General features: G+C 42.6%; 1 long non-coding RNA gene across 5 annotated transcripts; it reads right to left on the bottom strand.

The window, feature by feature from the left end:
- Positions 1-246: 246 nt before the first annotated feature.
- On the bottom strand, positions 247-21,792 carry LOC115295911. Of its 5 annotated transcripts, none has more exons than XR_003910633.1 (3): positions 21,530-21,792; positions 7,464-7,609; positions 247-432 (listed from the first exon to the last, which is right to left on the bottom strand). It is a non-coding gene; the product is annotated as an uncharacterized LOC115295911 (long non-coding RNA). The 5 variants fall into 5 exon arrangements; XR_003910663.1 differs by having other exon boundaries at positions 7,411-7,609; XR_003910686.1 differs by lacking the exon at positions 247-432 and adding an exon at positions 4,425-4,586.
- Between the last annotated feature and the right edge of the window lie 1,439 nt (positions 21,793-23,231).

Genomic DNA, 23,231 nt, shown 5'->3' on the forward strand with positions numbered 1-23,231 from the left:
CCCTCACCCTTTAGGTGCTGGAAAAATCACACATTGAATGTCTAGAGTGGCATACGGCTTCCTACTTATCTCTAAACACACTGCATCATTACCATTCAGAGATCTCTACAGGATTCCCTTCTCTGAGTTAAGTTCTCCAACAACTAATGGAGTATTTACGATGAAAAAGTTAAGGACGTGGGGATTTCTATTAAGGCAAATAGAACAGCTTGAGGCAAAAGATACAGCATTCTTTTAAACACTTAATATGCGCCAGGAGTATCACATATTTTTATTTCATTTACTCTTGACAACAACTGTAGAGGTCCATATTATTTTCCTCGTCTTACGGATGGGGAGACTATGTTTCAGAGAAGTTAAGTAACTTTCCCAGGAATATGCAGTAGGCAAACTGTGAATTCAAATCCAGTTCATACTTCTATCCTGGGCTTTCTACAAAAGAAAAAAGTGTTTAGTTCATTTGCTCTAAGTTTCTCCTTACCAGCAATTCAGAATTGCTTTTCCCTCCTTCCATTGCATGTCCTTAACCAATCTCAATACAAATCTGAATATACTGTAGAAGATACGTAAACTGTTGATTGACTAAGGGCTACGGGGAACTCATTCCAAGAAGTTGGAAGCCTGAGAACAGATCCCTAGTTTTCTGGAACAACACTTACTCTCCATAACTCCATTATTCTTAGAAATCGTGATGTAAGGTCTAGGAAGCAAGCTGGGAGCCTCTACAGAGAGGATGGGAGTAGAGAGAGAAAAGGAAGAAGAGGAAAGGTCTTTTGGTGTGGCCCAAAGCTGAGATGGTGGCCAGAAATTCATTCACACATTGCTGTATAACTCACAATACAGCTAACCAAATGGGGTGTCCAAGACCATAAATACATTAGAGATTTGGAAAAGGGGAGATCGTCTAAGACAGCATAGCACAAAAGCCTTCAGCTGGCCAAGCATTAGGGCAGATTTTCCAATTCTCACTGGTGTCTGGAATGCACTGCCTCGTCACATATACCTTTCCAGCAACTTCCAGCAATAAGTGGAATGTGCTTCCCCACCTCTTAAATATGAACTTGGCCCATGACTTGCTTCACCAAAAGAATGAAATGCGAGTGACGTCATGCCAGTTCTGAGCCTTGACTTCAGGAGATCCACTCTCTTGGAACCTTCTTGCTGCCATGTGCATAAGCCTGTCCTAACCTGCTACACAATGAAAAGCACACAAGCCAGTTGTCTGCTTTAACCCAGCCAATGGTCAGAACACCCTGCCTCTGACCAAAGATGCATAAGTCAGTCCAGGTGAGAGCAGACTTGCTGCTCATCTGGGCCCAGCTGAAATTGCTGATAAAAACTGGGGGCCTAAATAAATGGTTATTGTTTTAAGCCTCTAACTTTCAATGTGGTTATTACGTAGCTATAAGCATCTTAGAGCTTCGCTTTGAGTCTTAGCGTCCTCATCTGTAAAACTGGGGTCATAATCTTTTTTCCCATGGGCATGTTGAGCCACTAAGCAAATAGGAGACCGCCAATAAATATTGCATTGGAATAAATATCAAAACCTAAAACCAAAAAGCGTTCATCCATTGCAAGGGTATTTCCGTCTTCCATGCCTTCCATCTACAGGAAACACAGCCTCCTAAGTCAAGATGGGCATGCCCTCAGATATTCAGCTGGGGCTGTGTGAACCAGATTCCTGCATTCCCAATTACTGAATCTAGTGGGTTCAGCAGCAGGTAAGTTGTGCAGGATTGAACCATTCAGTGCACAAGCACAAGTGAGTTTCAAGGATGACGGATTGATTTGTGCTTCCTGAAAACAAACTTAAATTGATGAGACCTTAATGAATTCTTTCTCCCATTCCTGGAGGGGGAGGGTTCAGATAATGCTTTAATCACACTGTGAATAAGAACTGTTCGCCACGCTCTCTGGTGCCGAGAAGGCACTGCATGTCCCCTGCTGAAGAATCCTGTGCTTGTTCGGGGAGAGCAGTTTCAGGGGCTTATAAAAACTGTCTGTTTCCACTTTAGCTGTCAAGGACTCGCTCTTCAACTTCACAGAAGTCCGTCAAGCCACAGGGATCTATTTTAGTCCAAGTGTTCTGTGCTATCCTAGGGGCTTGGTGGGAAGGGAGAGAGTAGAATCCTTAGCCTCTCATTCATTCAGTCAACAAGTATTTATTGAATACCACCTCTGTTCAAAGCACTGTTCAAAGGATTTGGAGTACATCACAAAAAAAAAAAAAAAAAAAAAAAGCTTTAAAAATATCCCTGCCCTCCTGGGGACAATCTATTTGGAGGAGACAGATTTTAAAAAATAAATTTAATGAATGAGTCAATTACATAATATATAAGAGGGTGCCATGGAAAAGCTGGAATGGAGCGTGGGGGAAGGAAATGTAGAGTGAACTGCAAATATCAGCTTTAAATAGGGTACTCAGCTTCCGTTGATATGCCCACATAGCCCACGTTGAGTCCGTGGTAGCCTCTGAGGTGGAGAGAGCAGTTGTGGGTCCAAAAGATGAGGGAGTCCAAGAAAATCGGAAGAAGTACACAGCGTGTCTGTAATACACCATCGATCTGCTGAAGTCCCCCCATGCCAGCTCTCCAAACCAATCATGCACGTGCCTTCCCAACTCAGTGTTCAGTGTTGTCACGTTGGGAACTTGAAGTCAGTCGTGATGGGAATATTTACACCACAGAAACTGGCAAACCCTACACATCAGAGCTTTTTATAAAGAAGTAAGAGCTTGACTGTTAAGCATTTCTCCGCATCCCACTGAGTAGACCCTACCTTGTAGGAGAAGAGCAGATGTTTGCCCCTTAATAGTGAGCATGAGTATGGAGGCAAATTCAGTGCAACACTTACAGGGAGGGATGGTTATGGCAAAGTTTCAGGGAACAATTCTTTGGAAGAGGGTCTCTTAAGAGAGGGACAAGGCCAAATTTGCATACTGGAGAAGAAAGAGAGAACAAAGAGAAGAAAGAGAGAGGGATGATAACATGGGCAAGCCATGCCCATTGGGCTGACATGATGTTACAGGAAACCTTCACTGAGTGAACACGAAACTGACACCCAATTCAGTTTCTCAAAGGTGGGATGAGATGCTTTCCAAAATTGAACTAAAATTATCTTGTCTTTCACGCCCCCACCAAAATCATTCCCAGCTCTCTGAAAGCTTTGCAAGCCTTGATGAACATGGTCCACATGTATCTTTAGGAATAGAATGTGGGCTCAGCATCTGTTTGATTGGAGTTCTCTAAATTTTTCTCCATGGAAACAGAAGCTGGTAAATAGAAACTAGAAAGCCGAATGTCTGTGTTCCTTTTCCATCTCTGTAACTGCTTTGCTTGGTAACATCAGGCAAGTTATCTCAATGCTCAATTGCTCCACTTTAAAATTACCAACTCACATTCTTCACTCATTGGTAGATAAAGATGAACAATATCATCTTTGGGGAACTATTCCAAGCTTTTTAAAGAAAGGCATGAACAATTATATGCTTATGAGAAATGGAATCATCTTATTTTTATTCCAAATATGAATATAAACATCCTTGAAAAGCTCAAAAGGGAGAGAAATCCCTATTAAATATTCCTGTTGTCAGGGAAGCCTTTTTCTCTAAAAGTACTCCTCCTCCAGACCATAAATTTGCAAAAGGATTTCCCACACCAGACTGGGGTTCATCTGGCCTCCAGTCTCTGGTTCAGAATATCAGGGGGGCCAGCAGAAGAAACACAGAGGGTGGAGGAAATGTCCCGTTGGGATGCCATGTCCCGTTGGTCATGACATTCACCCTCTTACCTCCCCAGCACTATCCTCCTTCTATCCCACTCCAGCCCCAGATGGGCCCAGCAATTCACTTTGTTTCAACCCACACCTTTAAATTCTTGATCACTGACATCAAAAGGACATTCAGGATCCACTCAACCAGGCTATGATGTTTTTCTAATGTGTGCTTTACCCCCTTCACCACAGAAACTAGTTAATAACTTCTCCACATCTTTCTTCACCCTCCCGTCTTGACTGTTTTAGCTTAGGCTGCAATAGCAAAACTATCATCACCTGGCTGACTCAAACAACAGGCATTTACTTCTCACAGCTCTGGAGGCTAGAGGTCTATGGTCAAAGTGCTGGTAGATTCTGTGTCTAGTGGGAATCCTTTTTCTGTTTTGTAGATCATCACTTTCTGGCTGTGTCCTTACATGGTGGAGAAAGACAAAGGAAGCAAGCTCTCCCATCTCTTTCTCTACGAGCACTAATCCCTTTATGAGGATGACCTAGTTATCTCTCAAAGACTCCACCTCCGAATACTGTCACCTTTGGCATTAAGCTTCAACATATGGATTTGGGCTGAAGGGACACACACCAGCAGCTCATAGCACTAGCCTTGCCCTCCTCCTAATATGTAATGTATAAGTCATCGGACAAAACTTTCCTCATTTCCTCTTCTCCCAGAATCCAACTCCTCCAGCTGGGTCTTCAATCCCATCTTCTCTCATTTTTTTCCAATGACTCCAACGACTCCAAACCATTGTTTATCATGTCTCTTTCCTTATTCTTCCATCTCTCGTCTTTACTTGCTTAATTCTGTGAAGATTCTAAGAGGTGCTAGTAATAAATATGTTATTTTTAACTTTTTATGTGTGTGAGTATGTGCATATGTGTGTGGAAGAAGGAAAGGAAGAATAGAAAGAGAGAGAGAAAGCACATGTGGCAAAATGTTAAAAGTTGGTGAATTTGTCAAATAAAATGGTCAAGTCACTTACAGGGGAGAAAAGTCAGGCTGGCCTCAGAGTTTCCTTACAGCTACAGTCAATGCCAGAAGATTGGGGTGCAATATTTAAACGATCATCAAGGGGGAAAAAGGTGTTACCCAAGGATTTTATATCCAGCAAAATTACCTTTCAACTATAAAGAATACAGATAGTTCTGTCTGTGAGAGAATTCAGGGAATACCAATTCTATAATCTTTTTTTTTTCTTTTTTTTTTTTTTAGGAAACTACCAAGAGATGATCAACTAAGAGATAATCAGGGAAATTATGAAAAAAAAAAAAACATATTGGCACCTGGGCTTAAGTACATCATTGTAGATTAAAACTAAAATAATTTCTCCACATTGGGATAATTGAAAAGGGTGCAAAATTATGTGTTCTGTTGATACATAAACTATGTCATTAACATACATTGGTAAAGGAAAAGAGAAATTGAGAGGTGGAATAAGTTTAGTGGGTTTCTACATCTGTAATAATGGGGAATCAAAACACATTCCTTAGGGCACCTGGGTGGCTCAGTCAGAAAAGCATGTGATTCTTGATCTCAGGGTCATAAGTTCAAGCCCCATGTCGGGTGTAGAGATGACTAAAAATATAAATAAACTTAAAAAAAAGAACATTCCTCAAAGATGACACACCAACTAATGAAAGAAGCATTTAAAAAATATACACAAAAGATGTTCTCAAATCTGGGTAAAGAGTAGTGAGAGTTTTGAGCAATTCTTATAACTTGTCTTGAAATTCCAGATTATTTCAAATGCCATTTCTTCAGAAAGTTCTTCTCAAACGATCACATCTAAAGCAGTTACTTAATATTTTCTCTCCTAGTGAGCTGTAGAACCTACCAGATCTCATAATTCCAGAGCTACAACAGCCATCTTGGCTGTGTTTGTTTAATCATTGACACATGATGACACTCATCTGAAAGGTTGGTGGGAGTGGACCCAGGGCCAAGACTAAGTAAGGTGAGGCAAGTGAGGCAAGTACCTTGGACACATAATTTACATGAGCACTAACACCTCAAAAATCAAGATAAATGATGTTCTAATATGGTAAGAAAGTCAAACTTCACGCAAAAATCCATAATGAACAAAATATCAAAATTTTAATGAAGGCGAGATCTAAGCCTGTATCTTTCATGACCCTGCCTCACTCACTTTACCTTAATCCTGATGTTGGTTCCAATAAAACTTTATTTCTAAAACCAAGCAGCTGGCCTATGGGCCATAATTTACCATTATTAATATATATATTAATCTCAATTACTGATGCTTTTAGTAACCCCTTAAATTTTGCCTCATCTTAGTCCCAGCCCTGGAGAGGCCTCTTTACTGCTAAAAAGCATCCAGGAATGGGGTAGAGGTTCATGTATTTGTTCAAAGATCATGGGCTAGCCTTAGAGAGAAGGGGCAGTTCTGAACTCAGCACGGATGGCTGTCTGTCTGTCTGTCGCTCAGACTGTTGCTTGTTCTGGTTGATTTAAGCACCCCATGTACACTTTGCAGGCTGCATATTCACGTATTACACTTCATTGACACTGTTTATTTATAGTCTGTGTGCTCCTTGAAGGCGATTGTGTCTTTCATCTTGAACTCTAGAGACTGAGCTTTTGTAGATGTAATGAGGTGCCTGGGGATTCAGAATCTTGTGCTTTTATATGTGTGACAGGCTCCTAACCAGTGGGCTGAGTGGACTCAACTCCTTGAACGTCCCTCAGTCTGCAAAGCTGTTTGGTGGCTGTTCTTGTGTGAAGGGCGGGTAAGAGTAGAAGAAATGAATCAGTCTACAAAGCATTTAAAGGTTCTTTGGGGAGCAAGCAAATGGATTGAGATCTCAATTCTTTTCTTATTGAAGTTCAACATTATTAAAAAGTTTCTTTTTTTTAATTTTTTTTCTTACATGTATTTATTTTTGAGAGACAGAGTAAAACAGAGCGTGCGTAGGGGAAAGGCAGAGAGAGAAGGAAACACAGAATTCAAAGCAGGCTCCAGGCTCTGAGCTGTCAGCACAAAGTCCAATGTGGGGCTCAAACCCACGAACTGTGAGAACATGACCTGAGCCGAAGTCAGATGCTTAACTGACTGAGCCGCTCGGGTGCCCCTAGAAACTTTCTAATGAAGGTGATAATGGCAGGGAAACCCTTGGTGTATCATAGGGAGGAGAATCTGAACTGGTGGCCTGGACCTGCATTCCTGGGGGTGAACTTCCTGGAAGGGTAGCTACTACTACAAACTGACCTCCTTGGCATCAAGGCCCTGCTTTGGAGTAAGGCCTAAGTATGTAAGTGTTCATTAAAAGAGTTCTCAACTTGGAATCCAAAGTTTGAACAAATTAGAGATACCTCAAGAGGGAAAAGTTGTTCTTCCCGATAAGTAGGGCCCATGGGATCTTGCATGATTAATTGGAAAACAGAAGCAATGTAACCATATTGCACACCCAATCTGCTGGCCAGGCCATGCTAGCTTCAGTAGATATTCAATAAAAGTGTGATAAATGAACAGGAGTCGTAATCTCTTCTGCTCCAGTGTCTGGCCCACTTTTACCCAGGATACAAATTTACAGGATACCAGTTAATTAGAGAAGGGGTTGGATATTGAGAAGGAGGAAGGTCAAGAGGAACTGTGATCATTATATTTACCAGCTACTCACTTCCTTTAGATAAGGAAAAGTCTCCTTTTTCAGGGAAGACTATATTTACATACCATCTTCCCCTCAAATCAGCAAATATTTATCGTGCACTTGGGCAAAGTACACCTTTTCTCCAAAAATTTTGCCTGTTGAAGGTGTTCAGAATGCATTTTCGGTCTGCTTCATTACAATGCAGGATGACTCATAGGTCTGCCTCCCTCTGCGGAATCAAGTAAAGAGGTTACAGTAGAATAGAGACCATGTATTTGAATATCCAGATTTTCTTCCTTACTTAGACATATAAAGATCCCTTCACATGAAGTAAGACTTCTGATAAGCAAGATCTAAGCAGGGCAGGTCCACGTTTTATGAAGTCTTAAGCCTGTACAATGTAGGGGGCCTATTTTCAGAGAAAAAAAGATATAATTAAAGTTAGATACGAAAATGAATATTTAATTGAAATGAGAAAATGAATCATAACAAATATCAATTTTAAAAAGCTGATACATCTAGAAAAGCTGGCCGAGAAAACACCCCAGAGAAAGTAAGAGGCTGTTTTTGTCAATTCGCTGCCTAATATCCCTCTGTAATACAGTTTTCCTGTATTTTTTTACTGCATTATCGTTGATCATTTCTTAATCTGGAAATGATTTTGCAATATAATTTATAGAGAGACTGGAAAGATAAATCCTTTTTGTTCCTAACATGGCTCTTGGAAATTTACTTTTTTATTATTGATCATTCCAATTTCTAGGGTAGTCATCAAATTTAAAAAGTCCTTTATCAAATTCTTTTCATAGAGCCATAGAATTTGGAAGAATTATCCATAGACATAATTTTGATTCAGTATTTCAAGGCTTGTTTCTCTCCACTCTCCTCCTGCTTCTGGAGCTCCGTGTGGCGGGACACATCTGTACCATGAGAAGTCTTTTAATTCCACACCTTCATGTCACCATACCCGATGGCCAGCAGTAACTGAGTAGATGTGAAAGTGACTATGAACCACGTACATCTATCCCATTGAACTCATATTAAACTCATCCAACCATCCTTAATTGGATCCCCAAAATTCGTATGGCCATCCCAACACCACCAACATGAAGGGAATGTGGCAGAGAGCAAGACCAAGGCCATGGACAGGAGCCCTAGTCAACTGTGGCTAAAATGGCTTGATTTTGGAAGTTTTACTACTGTGTAGGTCCATGTGTCCATTGCCAGGTCACGCAACAGTATCTTGAAAGGGGACTGAGCAAGTGAGATGGCCCAAGGCTTAAGATTCATGGGCTTGACTGTAAATCTCCCTCTGTCAGCCCATACCCTTTTTCCAGGTTGAGGGTTCTTTTGTGTTCTCATGCACCTTAAGACTCTTTTGCTGCCGACCAGAGCCACAGTCAAGATCTTCACCATCCTGTCTCTCTGCTAGCCCTAGCCCAGTTTCTGCAAAGGGGACTTCTGCTTTGTGCCAGCTCTCTTTCTTATTCTTGACAGTTCTTTTTCCTAGAGTATTGAGTGCTCGTCAATAACCCCAGCACAATGGTGGGTCCATGCTCTTACGAAAGGGCCTGTTGGTCCAAGATGATCATGACCTCCCTGCTGGACTCTGAGAACCAGATCTCCCAGACTCTCCCCTCAGGTGATAACTCAGTATGCTTGACTATGGCTCAGTTGCCTCCTGTCAGAAATGCTTTAAAATGCTATTTGAGTCACAGAGAAGCACGCTTAGGAACAACTGGGTGGCTCAGTTGGGTAAGCATCTGACTCTTGATTTCGGCTCAGGTCATGATATCATGGTTCATGGGTTTGGGCCCCTCATTGGGCTCCATGCTGATGTCACAGAGCCTGCTTGGGATTCCTTCTCTCTCTCTCTCTCTCTCTCTCTCTCTCCCTCTCTCAAAAATAAATAAATAAACATTTAAAAAAGAGAGAGAGAGGCATGCCCATACTCTTTGGGCTTAATACCTTGGACTCGGGTCCATGGAACTAAATCTTCAAGTATCCTCAATCATATATTCTATTCCTGGCTCAATTTCTGAGCCAGTCAAAATGATGATGCAGAATTGGTTTCGATAATCTCAGCTCTACTCCACTTCCCACTGTTCTTAGGAAAGAGTTAACTTAAGCCACCTCCCCCTCCTTCTTCTACCCATTTGCAACTTTGCTTCCAAAGTACTTTACCTTCCACTCCAGTAGACCCATTATCTCAAAAGGTTCCTAATTATGACCCTGAATATATTAATTAATTGCATTCCACTTATGTCTCAGGCGCCTGGGTGTCTCAGTCAGTTGAGCATCCGACTTGATTTCGGTCATGATCCCAGGGTCATGGGATGAAGTCTCGTGTCAGGTTCTGCACTGAGTGTGGAGCCTGCTAAAGATTCTCTCTTTCTCTTTCTTTCTCCCTCTCCTCTTCTCCCCACTCTAAAAACTAAACCAGCCAGCCAAACAAACAAACAAAAAAACTCATGTTTTCTCAAATTCTCTATAATACACAAACTTTTGACTTCAAAAACTCTTTCCCATGGTTTCCAGACACCTACATCCTTACCTACCCCTCTTATTTCCCAATTGTCTTCCCTAGTCTCTTTCCCTGATTGTGGCTTAAATTTAGGCCTTCCCCATTGATTTGCTTCTTGGTCCTCTTCTTCCAATTTTCCTTTGCTTTAACTACAAACCCCAGAGATGACTTAAATCTGCATCGCTGGCTCTGGTATTTCTCTCAGACTCCAGACTGTATTTTCCAACTGACTTTGAGACATTCCACATGCATGTCCTGCCTGGTTTCAATGCTCCACACACCAAAACTGAATTCCTAATCTTCACTCATAGAAAGCTCTCTCCATTAATAGCCTAACCACTCGGTCCAGGCTGGAAATCTCTCATTTTCTCCCTCCTTCCTTCAACAAACATGTTAGAACAAATCACGTGGGCTCCAGGTCCACCACAGCTCAAACCCAACCTCTGTCCATCCATTCTCTGTGGCCGTCTCCCGCAGCCAGGGAGACCTTTGTGCAGACTGCCACAGCGGTCCCCTGCCTGATGTTCCTGTCTCTAAGCATTCCCCAGTCCAATTTTTCCTGCATACTGCTGATGTTCATTCCTCTGCAACACAGATTAGTTCATGTCACTTTCCTTTCAAAAACACCTTCATACTCCACAAAGTTCAGACTCCTGGGAGTGGCCTTGAACATCTCTGTTTGAGGCCCTCTACCTAACCTCCCTGCCTTACCTCCTACCTCAGTCCCGTGCACTCCAAGCTCCAGCCACCTAATGACACTGGCCCTCCCCACGCCTTGCCCATGTGATCCTGTCAGCTCCATGCTCCCCGTCTCCTTCAAAATCACCCTCTTTTCCCTCAAACCAGCCATCATCTTAACTCGAGAGAATCATCCTTTCCTTGGGGCCATGGCATTGGTCTGGAATGGGGTCGGTCAAGATGGCTGTTGTATGGTTCGTGTACATTTAGATGGAGACCTCTCTTCCCCATGAAGCAGTGAGTTTTCCAAAAGCAAGCAGTGAGTCTTCTTTCTCCTTGTTTTTCTGCATTCTTGGCATTGCGCCTCTGCTCAGTAAACTCAAGGTTGCGGTGGAGGCTGTGATCTAAGTTCCCCAGGGACAGCACAACTCACTGTGGTGTGGCCACACTGCTCTGTAGGAAGGGCCCTGGCTTTGCCACCAAAGAGATCCAGATTCCAAATCAAGCTACATCATTCATTAACAGCACAACTTTTAGGAAATTCCTTACCTCCTTCTGGCCACAGTTTCCTCATCAGTAAAATTGAAATGATCATAACTTTACAAAGATCAAATGTCACAGGTGCAGGAGTGTTAGGGGCCTAGAAGACTCTCAAATATTGACTGGACCTCATCATGAAGACCCTGACAATCCCGCCTTGACTTTTTGTTTTTCTTTCTTTCTTTACTTTTTCTTTCCTTTTTTCTTTCTTTCTTTCTTTCTTTCTTTCTTTCTTTCTTTCTTTCTCTTTCTTCTTTCTTTTTTCTCTTGCTTAATATCTTTTTCTTTCTTCTTTCTTTCTTTTTTCTTCTTTCTTTGCTTAATGTTTGTTTATTTTTGAGAAAGAGAGAGAGAGCATACAAGCAGGGAGGGGCAGAAAGAAAGGGGGACAGAGGATCCAAAGCAGGCCCTGTGCTGACAACAGAGACCTCAATGTGGGGTTTGAACTCACAAATCATGAGATCATGACTGGAGCCGAAGTCAGGCATTTAACTGACCCAGCCACCCGAGAGCCCCTGTTTATTTCTTTTTTAACCTGGGAAATATATCACATTCCAAAAATTTGCTTTGGAATTAAAACACTTTAAAAATCCTTTTTTTTGGGGGGGGGGCGCACCTGGGTAGAACAGTCGTTTAACTGTCTGGCTTCTGCTCAGGTTATGATCTCACAGTTTGTGGGTTTGAACCCCACGTCGAGCTTTGTGTTGACAGCTAGCTCAGAGCCCAGAGCCTGCTTCCGATTCTGTGTCTCCCTCTCTCTCTGACCCTCCCCTGATTGCACTGTCTCTTAAAAATAAATAAAAAACATTAAAAAAAATTTTTTTAATCATAGGGAGGGAATAAACCTAGTGGCTAACACAGGAAAGTGATGAGTGTCATAAAACCCTTATTATGGTGCTCACCACATTACATTATAATAATTTATTGGCTGTGTGTCTCCTGTGAGCCTGTCAAGGAAAAGAACTGTGACCTTTTATCCCTAGCACCCAGCACAATGCTGAGCATGGAGAATGCTTTCAGTATATGTTTATCCTGAACTTGGAGAGCAACTTCACAATCTTTCATAAATACAGTTGCACATACCTCTTGACCTAAATATTCCACTCCTAGAATTTATTTAACACATAAATTTGCACAAGTATGCAAGCAGATGAATCTCCAAACAAGGTTTGTGGTATTGTTTGTAGTAACAAACCAAGAAAACAAACACAGTTAAGTAAACAATGCATAGGCGCGTGAAGGAACACGATGTAACATTAAAAACTATGAAGTAGCTCTCTAGGCACTGCAGTGAAAAGGTCTCCAATATATGTTGTTAAGTGAAAAAAGCTCTGCATAGTGTAAATATACACACACGCACACAACACACATAAGCTTATATGCAGAAGAACCGTTTCTTCAAGGATATACAGGAAACTGTTTACAGTGGTAATCTCTACAGAATGGGACTAAGGAATTAGGAGAAAGAGGAAGACTTTTCATGCTCACTGTTTACCCTCCAGAACAATGTCAACTTTTCACCATTAGCAGGAACTAATTAAAAACATTTTTTAATAAACAAATAAGTATCTGTTGCACAATTCTACTTTGACCTTGTCTGGGTAGAATTTGTTTGATTATTAATTTGCATCAGCAGGATACAGAAAGTGAGACGCATAAACTCCTTTCTTTTCCCTTGACATGAGTTCAAAGACCGTAGGCGCAATTTCTGGAACATCCGGTTGCAAAGCTGGCATCCGGTTTATCAATGTCACTAAGAGCTCCAGATGCATTTATAATCCCACCCCTAAGAGTCGATTGTGTCTTGTTCTCTGTGATCAATTACCAGCCGCTTCTTACTGTCTTAGCGGAAGGCACATCCTCCCCAGGACAAAAGGGAGAATGGAGAAAATCAGCTTGCCGATCGTCTGTGCAGACTGCACGCTCTTTCCCTAGAAGCCATGTGGCTGCCTTAACAGTTGTCCCAAAGCTGGCACTGCATAAGGGAGAGGGATCTATAGCAGCAAGTGCTGGTGATTAATTTTAAGCTGTCATGGAAAATGTTTTTGCACTTTAATGTCAGAGAACTGAATTATTATTATAGGTCTGATGTTCCCTCGCCAACGCTGTGTGTTTGCTCCCCCCGATACAAAATGAACACAGAAAAGCGTTCTGGTGGCTCCCAGGAGCATCTTTTGGAGAAAAGACAGAAGGAATGCTGCCAAGTCAGCCAAGTCCCGTGGGGCCCTGATGGGAGCGCCAGGCCCTCCCCCACCTGACTGTCCTGGGCAGGTTGAAGCCCTAAGAAGCCCTTCTGTCCCCATGGATCCCAGCTTGTCTTCTTGAGCCCTTTGGAACCTCCAGAGGTAGAGAAAGTCAAGATTTACTACAGGGAAAAGAAGTTGCTGAGTGCAGAAACAGGTGGAGGAGAGCACGGGGGCCAAGATCAAGCTATGGTACGCGGAGGTCTTTCAGATCCATGCCCTGTGGATCTGAGCCAGAAACAAAACCTGACCTACTTCCATGCCTACACACCCCTCCTCACTCTCCACAAGCAGAGTGGGAGGAAAGGGGTGTAGAACCTGACTGACTTTTGCATTGCAATAAAATATTTATTTCTTGCATAATCTGCCAGCAAATTAGATCAAAGAGCTGTCAGTTTAAAATCATGCAATTCATTAAGGGAACAAACTTAAAATATACTTGGTCTAAAATAACGTTTACCAAGAGGCAGGATTGATGTATGTAGCTAGAACAGATCTAGGAACGAGAAGAAAGTCCAAAAAAAAAAAAAAAAAAGGACCGTTTACTTTCTGGCACTATACCAAATCTCTTTTTAAAAACTTAAGATTAGCATATTAATAATAACAACTACTATTTATTGAGATCCTGCTGTGGGCCAGGCCAGGCACTTAACAAAGTTTTTATCTGTAACCTACCACATGGAAAATGTAGTTATTCTCATTTTTTAGATGAGAAATCCAAGAATCAGAGAACTTGCTAAAAGCTTACAGCAGGTCGGCAGTGAGCACCACCCTGTCTGTCTGCCTGTCTGTCTGTCCACTGAAACAGACTGCTTCCACAGGGATATAGTACGTGCTATGAAAAAGGATACACATTATGGCTAAACAGTCTACATTTTAAGCTAATCTTGCATTCAAATATTTCTTTGCATTGCATTTTATTCAACCCTTGACAGAAGACAGGTCCTAACTTAAGCTTAAAAACATGGTCCTTGGGGCACCTGGGCAGCTCAGTCGGTTAGCATCCAACTCTTGATTGACCAGCTCAGGTCATGGTCTCGCAGATTGTGAATTCAAGCCCAGTGTGAGTGCAGAGCCTGCTTGGAATTCTCTCTCTCCACCCGCCACCCCTCTCTGCCCCTCTTAATAAATAACTTTTAAAAAATGGTCCTTGAAGCTATTCAAATACTGGCCATGATAAGCCAATAGGAGAAACGAACTTTGGGCCCTTGACTCAAGAGATATTGCTATATTGCATATTCGAGTTTGCTGGAAGGGGGCTGAAAGCCAGTCTTGCATATATGATATGCTTCAGTATCTACAGATGGATTCTTTTCTACTGGGTCAATAGTTACCTCACGAGGTGGTAAAAGAAGAAAATAATGTATCAGGTATCAACTCTGGATTTGCTCTCTCCTCTGGGCTCCAGAATCATATAACCAAAGCCATTAGATGGCCCATTAGGTGTCACCAATTAATTCATCCCCTCTGGAAGTGAATTCAGCATTTCCCTCCAAACTAACTCTTCCTGGTTTTCTAGTGAAGACCCCCAGAGGGGGAGTGAATGGTTCACTCCAGCCACCTGAGGGCCCCAGGTAGTAACTGGGCGGAGAACTCTTAACTTCCATCCCCCACATCAGATACTCACCAAGTCGTGTCACTTAGGTTCATTCAGGTCTCGGATGTGTCCACTCCCCTCAGTGTGTATGACTGCAGCCTTAGTTCAAGGTACCATATGTCTCTCCCTTTACTGCAACCTCCTCTTAACAGGCCTCTGTCTTTTCAGCCTTGCCCTGTCCCTACCACCTTCCATATTGATTCCAGAAAAGCTGTGCTAAAGAGCAAATATAATGATGACACTTTTCTGCTTAAAATCAAATGACCTCCCTATTAGGCCCCAGATTTTTTTTAACACCTTCATTGAGACATAATTCACATATCTTACAATTTAGCCACTTAAAGTGTTTAGTTCCATCGTTTTAGTATATTATCAGAGCTGTACAACCATCAACACAAGCAATCTTAGAATATCTTCACTGAGTAAAAGGAAACTCCATACCCATTCACAGCCACTCTCTATTTCTCTCCAACCCGCTCTGGTCTCTGGCAATCAATGATCTACTTCATGTCTTTCTAAATTTGCCTATTGTGACATTTTATGTAAATGGAATCATACAATATGTGGTCTTTTATGACTGACTTCTTTCCCTTAGCATGATGTTTTCCAGGTTCATCCATGTTGTAACATGTATCAGTACTTTGTTCTTTTTTGTGGCTGCATAATATTCCCTCACATGGATACACCACCTTTGCTTATCCAATCATTGGGTTGTTTCTGCCTTTTGACTATTTTGAATAGTGCTGATTCGAACATTCACATACAAGTGTTCATATAGGTATACATTTTGTTATCCCTTGGTTAGACATGAGTGAAATTGCTGGGTCATATTTAATTTTTTGTATCTAACTTTTTAAGAAACTGCCAAGTTACCTTCTAACATTTTTAAATCCAAGTTGTTTAATGGGGTTTATAAAGCCCTTCCCAATCTGGTTACAGCCTACCTTTCCATCATCATCTCTATCTATACCCCAAATTAGACTGTCTGCTTTGATTACGCCCACTTAGCAATCCCTGAAAACAAATCCTCTGTCTTGTTTAATTTCTATAAACATCGTTTCCTATGCTTGGACCACCCTTCTCCCAGCTGAGGCCCACTGGTCCTCAGGGCACAGTTTCTGTGACACTTCTCTCCAGAGCCACTGACACTGGCATTAACGTTTCATTCTGTCATGTGGAATTTACTAGTCCAGCAGCACTTGCCACACTTACTGTCATTGCTGACCTTCAGCCTTTACAGTTAGCTCCCTGAAAATAAGGATTAAACCCTTTGTCCTTGGCCAAGAACAGTTGCTGGCGTCTTGGAGGTTCCCAAAAAATACTGGTGAGTGTACAAAGCCGCTGGCACACAGCAGGTGATCAGTCCTCTTCGCTGAGCTGTGACGTGATGGCCCCTATCTCCCTTCACCCAAAAGAAATCATTCCCAAATCATCTTGGAAATGCACAACCTAATTTTTAAAACAAAAACACTTGTGGTTCCATCCTAATTCTGTTTTGCTTGGGCTAAGAATAAAATGAGTTGGCATTTCTTGGGTATATATCAACTGACAGTAGAGGGAGCCAAGCCAAGAATGTGTTAGGTGGCGGGTAGGAATCTGTATGTGATTAAAAATAGGCCATGTGTAATAATGAAAAATTGAAAATTATTCAAATGACCAACAATTGGGGAATCATTAGATCGATTCTGGTAGTAGACAGATAGATGAATAATACTGTCATTAAAACAGTTAACATGGAAAAGTCTGTCTGAAATAATCCTGAAACTAAAACTGGAATGCCAGCTAGAATGTACACGTTGGTTACACACAGGCAACATTGCATGTGTGTGGTGACAAGCAGAAAAGGTCATGCCAAAGAACGATTCTTGCGGTGGGTGTTTTCTAGTGAAATTTAGAAGCTTGCTTTTTCAATGTTTTTTAGCTTTTTCTGTAAAAATCTATAACAAATGATTGCCATGTATTGTTCTGAAAGTGTGTATCACAAATTAAACCTACTGAAGTTTTCAAAGGTAACTACAGGTACAGCTGAAAATTTCTCGGATGTATATATATATATACACATATATATGATGTATTGCATCCTTTAATTTAAAAACCTCTATATAGGTACACTTTGCATATATACATTGTATACCTATACACACATATATAATACATGTATGCATGTCTTCCACAGTGCTCTTAAAGAAGACAAAATATTTTCACTCTGTGATTGTGCCTTGCCCCCAGCATCTTTGAGAGTCAGACAAACCAAGCACTATGGTATTGTCCTCTCTTCATCAATTTAACTTTATACACAAGTCAGAATTGAGATTTGTGGGGCACCTGGGTGGCTCAGTCAGTTAAAATGTTTGACTTTGGCTCAGGTCACCATCTCACATCATGAGTTCGAGCCCCGCATGGGGCTCTGTGCTGATAGTTCAGAGCCTGGAGCCTGCTTCGGATTCTGTGTCTCCCTCTCTCTCTGCCCCTCTCATGTTAATGCTCTGTCTCTCTCTCTCTCTCTCTCAAAAATAAAAAAACATGTTACAAAATGAAAACAAAAACAAAAACAGATTTGTAAGATGACTTGCTCAAGGTTACACCGCTAGCAAGGATCAGAAGCAAGATTGGAATCCAGGGGTCTCGACACAAACACAATTCCTTAACTCTGCCCAGAAACCAGAGCCAAGATGTGAGCAGGATCTGCAGAGCTCTTTCCTGAAGCTTCTTGCCCAGCATCCTGCACTAGGAGATGCTCAGGAAGCATTTGTTCAAAAGATGGATGGATCGATGGGTCCATCAATGGGCACGAATTTAACAGGTCAACACGGCTAAGCAAAAATTCTTTGGTACTCTGTGATGTCACCTTCACCAGACCTTCACTAGAACTTCCAACTTTTCCTCTACAAAAATTCCATCTATCCATGTATTCACTCAGCAGTTAATTATTGCTCATTAATTACTAGGCAACTACTCTGCACTAAGCTGTGTTAGTTGTGTAAGAAATGACAGAAGTAAGGTATTACTCTTACACTTAATATATTTGTAATCTACTAAAAGAATGAGATTCATATTTTTAAAAATCCCTAAAATTCCTGGCAAAATCTGAAGTTAAGAGAAGACGACAAACACTGTTGAGAGAATCTGGAGGAGACAGACACGGTGTTTAGTTGAAAGAATAGAGGCAAACACCATGGAAATGTGGCATTTCAGCGGAGCCTTGAATGACAGGTACGATTTCAGAAGATGGGCCGGGGGAGGACGTTTCAGGAGAAGCAAAGCATTTTAACAAAGACATGAGGTAAAAATTTCACAAAAGTGAGGATCTAAGAAACAATTTCCTCAGAGAAGTGCATTTCTGCTAAAATGTGTTCTCTTTTTCCACAGGTCCCTTTGTCTTAAAGTGAAATAGACAGCTCCTGGGTCACCTCACATGCCTCACGCAGACGCTGGCACTCAGGTCTGGTGGGTAGGAACATATGATGTGGATTTGTCTGTCCATTTCCTCTCTTAGGAGCAAGGTAGAAAACACTAGTAGCCTGGGTGCACAGCAGAGTGTGAAACAAAGATGCAGAGACACCCGGACCTTCTCAAGGTCACAGGATGAGTCAGCTGGGAAGAAACTCTAGAACAAGGGCTGCACCTCTCCAAAGGAGGCTGCAGAGGCATGTGTGCGTGGGGGCACGGTGTGTTCTGCCTGGTTCCCTCTGCGGCCGAGGGGCACCTTCTTCCTAGGAGCTCAGCAGGTGCTACACAGACATTATTTGCTTCATTCTCTCAGCACCACAGTGGTTGAAGGAAGGTGTAGGCATGTTTACCTTCTTTCCTCAAACAGACAAACCAAAGTCCACAAGGAATCCAAAGCGGTTTATCTGATACTACGTAATATGTGTTAGAGTTAAGCAGGCAACTGGCCCAGGAGTAATGTTCCATGTGGCTGTTGGGACAGGAAGCCGGTGGAGCTAGGGGCCAGGCATTTGAAGACTTGCCTTGGGTTCTCGGCTCTCTTCCCTGCCTACAGGTCCATCCTGGGCAATCGCCCCATGTCTTTGACCCTCTTCCCTCATCTATAAGGGGGAATCATGGGATACGTTTGTGTCTGTCCTCAACACATATTTTTAATGCTAAGAAAACACATCTCTGGAAATACCTGCAAATGTATTACAATTGTTTACTTTGGGGGAAACGTGGGGGGTTCAGTCAGCTAAGTGTCCCGATTCTTGGTTTCCGCTCAGGTCATGATCTGACAGTTTGTGAGCTTGAGCCCAACATCGGGCTCTACGCTGACAATGTGAGCCTGCCTGGAATTCTCTCTCTGCCCCTCTCCCCCTACCCCCCCCCCACTTCCTACCGCCTCTCAAAATAAATAGACATAAAAAAAACAACGGTTACTTTGGGGAGGAAAGTGAAAGTGATTGACTTCTATTTGTTCTTGATGTACTTCTGTTTCATTTGGGATTGCTGACAGTGACCTAGACAAACTAAGGGATAAAAAAAAAAATAGCAATCTCATAAACTACCACACAGAAGGGACCTAGCCCAGTGAGTGCCAAATACTGGCTTCTCCATAAGAGTTGGTTTTATTTTTATTTATTTATTTATTTATTTATTTATTTATTTATTTATTTATTTATTTTGAGAGACAGAGAGACAGTGTGCAAGCAGGGGAGGGGCAGAGGGAAAGAGGGAGACACAGAATCCAAAGCAGGCTCTGTGCTGACAGCTCAGAGCCTGATCCAAGCAGTGGGATCATGACCTGAGCCGAAGTTGGATGCCAAAGCAACTTCTTGAGCCACCTAGGCGCCCCTCAGTTTTTGAAAGTGAATCAGTATGCCCTGTGGTGAAGAAGAGGTGGAATGTAAGACAGAAAAAACAAAAAACAATAAAAGAGTAACACAAAGTTTTAATCAAGAGCTAAACCCCTTGAGAGCTCCTGAATGGAGAAGAAAGACCAGGTGCCCTGGCTTTGAGAAACAGACCTGGGTTTCCAGCTCCCTGCTGCCATACACCCATTCTAGAACATTGGAGAACCCACAGCCTCTCTGGGCCTGTTTTCTTGTCTGTAAATGGAGATAAAAATGCTCACCTTGGGGCACCTGGGTGGCTCAGTCGGTTAAGTGTCTGACTTTGGCTCAGGTCATGATCTCACAGTCTGTGGGTTCGAGCCCCATATCAGACTCTCTGTGCTGACAGCTCAGAGCCTGGAACCTGCTTTCGATTCCGTGTCTCCCTCTCTCTCTGCTCTTCCCCCGCTCACTCTCGGTCTCTCTCAAAATAAAAAAAAATTTTTTTAATGCTCACCTTATAGATTTACTGTAAGGATTCTTTGACACAAACATGTAGGATGCTTTAGAAGACACTGAATGTTATGCATAGTACCAGCCACAGAAATAAAAACACTGTGTTTACCTACAAAGGTCCTATTTGTTTCATAGGGTGTCTACAGGGCCATATCACAGGGGATCTCCTAAACTGTTTAAGCCAGAAATTACTCTTTTAAGAGTGTTTTGTATTGTGCACTTGAAAGTTACTGTGAGCGTAGAGCTTTAATGCTCTCACCATGACAACAACAAAGTAGTAATTACTTGCAGGTGAAGATGCTAACTAGTCTGACTAAGGTAACGTGTTGCCATGGGGAGGTGTAGCAAGCTATCATCGTATTGTACACCTTAAATGTACACAATGTTACATGTCAACAGCATCTCGATACATTGAGGAGAAAACATTTTCAAACGATGTAAATGAAAGCCGAGAAAAGCACATTGAAGACCTGCCAGAGTAGATCTAACTTCCAGTCTTTCTGATCAAGACAGGCTTTTCAAGCTCACATACTTGTGGTCAAGTGCTAGCCTCGGTGATCTCCTGGTACTTCCTGGACAGGGTGTATTTACTCTCCTGCAGCTTTGGTAGCAGATGTGTTTGAAGAGCAATAAACTCAAAAAAGTAAAAAAAAGAGCCATAAACTCAGCAATGAATGATAGGTAGGAACATGCTTGCTTTCTTCCGGCCTTCCTTGTTCTGATTCGAAGAGTTTTCCCTGGGCCGGAATTTGGCCTACGTGTTCTGCTTGGTGCACCTAGCTGAAGTATAGTTTTATTTTTATTTTTTAAAGTTTATTTATTTAGTTTGAGAGAGACTGAGAGAGCACGAGTGGAAGAGGAGTAAAGAACAAGAGAGAGAAGGAGAAAGAGAATCTTAAGCAGGCTCCACGCTGTCAGCTCAGAGCCAGATGGCGGGGGCTCGAACCCACAAACTGCGAGATCATGACCTGAGCTGAAACCAAGAGTCAGCCGCTTAATCAACTAAGCCACCCAGGTGCCCTGGGATATTTTTATAGGAAGCTCTAAATCGGGATGATCTTTGTCCCCGTCAACTCAGAGCAGTTGGCTTCCTGTTTCTTCCCCCTCTGAAATGAAGCAAGCTTGTTGTGAGGTCTACATGAGACACTGTATGTGACAGTGTTTTGCAAACTGGGAATAATAAGTCATCCAGGAGGAAACCCGCAAGGGGAGCTGAGGTCCCAAATCCTAGAACTGCATGCAGCCTCCATTTTCTTGTATAAGGAGACACTTCACAGAAACTTACCAGAAACTCAGTGGAAAAGGAACATTTTGCTGTTGAACTTTATAGGTTTCTTTTTTCCCTAAAATCTCCCACTTCCTGTGTCGTTACTCTCCATGCTATACTTTGGATCTTGGTTGGGTGTCCTGTGGGTCTGAACTCTGATTCTCTCTGCCACCTCCCTTCGCCTTCTCTTTGCTCTTCCAGGCAGAGGTGGGCCTAGTGTCTCTGCCAGGAGGTGGGGAGCAGTATTTCTCAGAGGGAGCACAGGGGCAGGGAGTGGCCGGGCGTCCAGCCTCTCTAGTTAACTCCATCTCTTAGTGACGTCACAAAGGACAAGAACAGTCTTCTGAGAAAGCGCATCTTCTCTCATTTATTGGGCCCTTCCCAGACACCAGGCACCTTCCTTACCTTTGGTCTCACATTCCTCACGACAGTCTATGAAAGAGGACTTTTATCTATTTCACGGTTAAGGAAAGTAACAGTCTAAGTAAGAACGTACGTGGCTTGTTCACAGTCACACAGCTAATGGATGACAGAGGCAGGCTTAAAATCGAGGTGCATCTGACATCCAAGCTTTGGGCCACTGGACTCCATTGCCTCCGATACTACTAACACTTGTCTTTGACCTGGATCAAAACCATCCCCCACCAGCCACCCCCTCTTCCCACAGGATGCAGGGGTGCCCTTCATCACACTGCCACATCCTCTGCCCTCTGTTGAAAACCCTGACTGGCCCCTGCCTGCCTTTTAAGACTCCATTCAAGAGACGCCTTGGCTAAAAAGCCCTCACTGACACCCCCGCCTTGACTTTAAGGCCCTTCCAGTCCCCCACGGTCCTAATGCTGCATGTTTTTCTATTTCAATTTTTGGTTTACTAGTGTGTGCCCCCACAGCAAACCAAGAAGTACATTCCCAATGCTTAGCCACTGCCTGGCACCGGCCTGAGGTCGGCCCTCTGTACTTGTCTGTTGAATGAATAAATGGATTAATATATAATGAACATGTGAACAGCAACAAAAGCTACAACAGAGAACAACCCAACCCTGTTCCTTACCTCATGTACCCTCATCGTTATCGACGCGGCCAACCAAGTAGCACTAAATCAATTCAACAAAGATTTATTGTGCTGGAGGGTGGCGTAGCCGAGTGGTGGCAGGTTGGTCTGAGTGTCTCAGAAGCGAGGACCCTCGGCACAGACTTCTGGTCTGTAAAAGGAGCGTGATCAACATACCTTTATCACAGGACGGCCATGGGGTCAAATCGTAGAATAGATACAAAAGCTCTTCTGAAATTACAAAGTAATATGCAAATGTCGGGGGTTGTTATTTTACTATTATTACTCTGCACATGGCACTCTGTCAGGCCCCAAAGGGGGACTTGAAGATGAGAAGCTACTGCCCGCAGCACACTGGCAACATAAGGAAGCACTCAAAGGCCTATGGAATAAGGCAGAAGTTCAACAACCTAGAGGGGCTCAAAGATTTCTTGAAGAGAAATCAGGGGTCGAGGGTCAGGACAGCCCATTTGTCTAAGGCCGTGGGAACTGTGAGGGAGGTTTAATGGCAAGGTCACACTCCCAAGCCATTTATGGTTATAGACGGTATCATAAACAACTGAACTGCATGATATTTGAACATAGCAAGCTCTTCCAGGGTGTGGTCAGTAAAGGCATCGGAGACCTGGGCTGGATTTTGAAGAATGGGTTGGATTCAAGTTAGGGGAG

Source organism: Suricata suricatta, chromosome 1 (assembly GCF_006229205.1).
Source record: "Suricata suricatta isolate VVHF042 chromosome 1, meerkat_22Aug2017_6uvM2_HiC, whole genome shotgun sequence".
NCBI classification, from domain to species: domain Eukaryota; kingdom Metazoa; phylum Chordata; class Mammalia; order Carnivora; family Herpestidae; genus Suricata; species Suricata suricatta.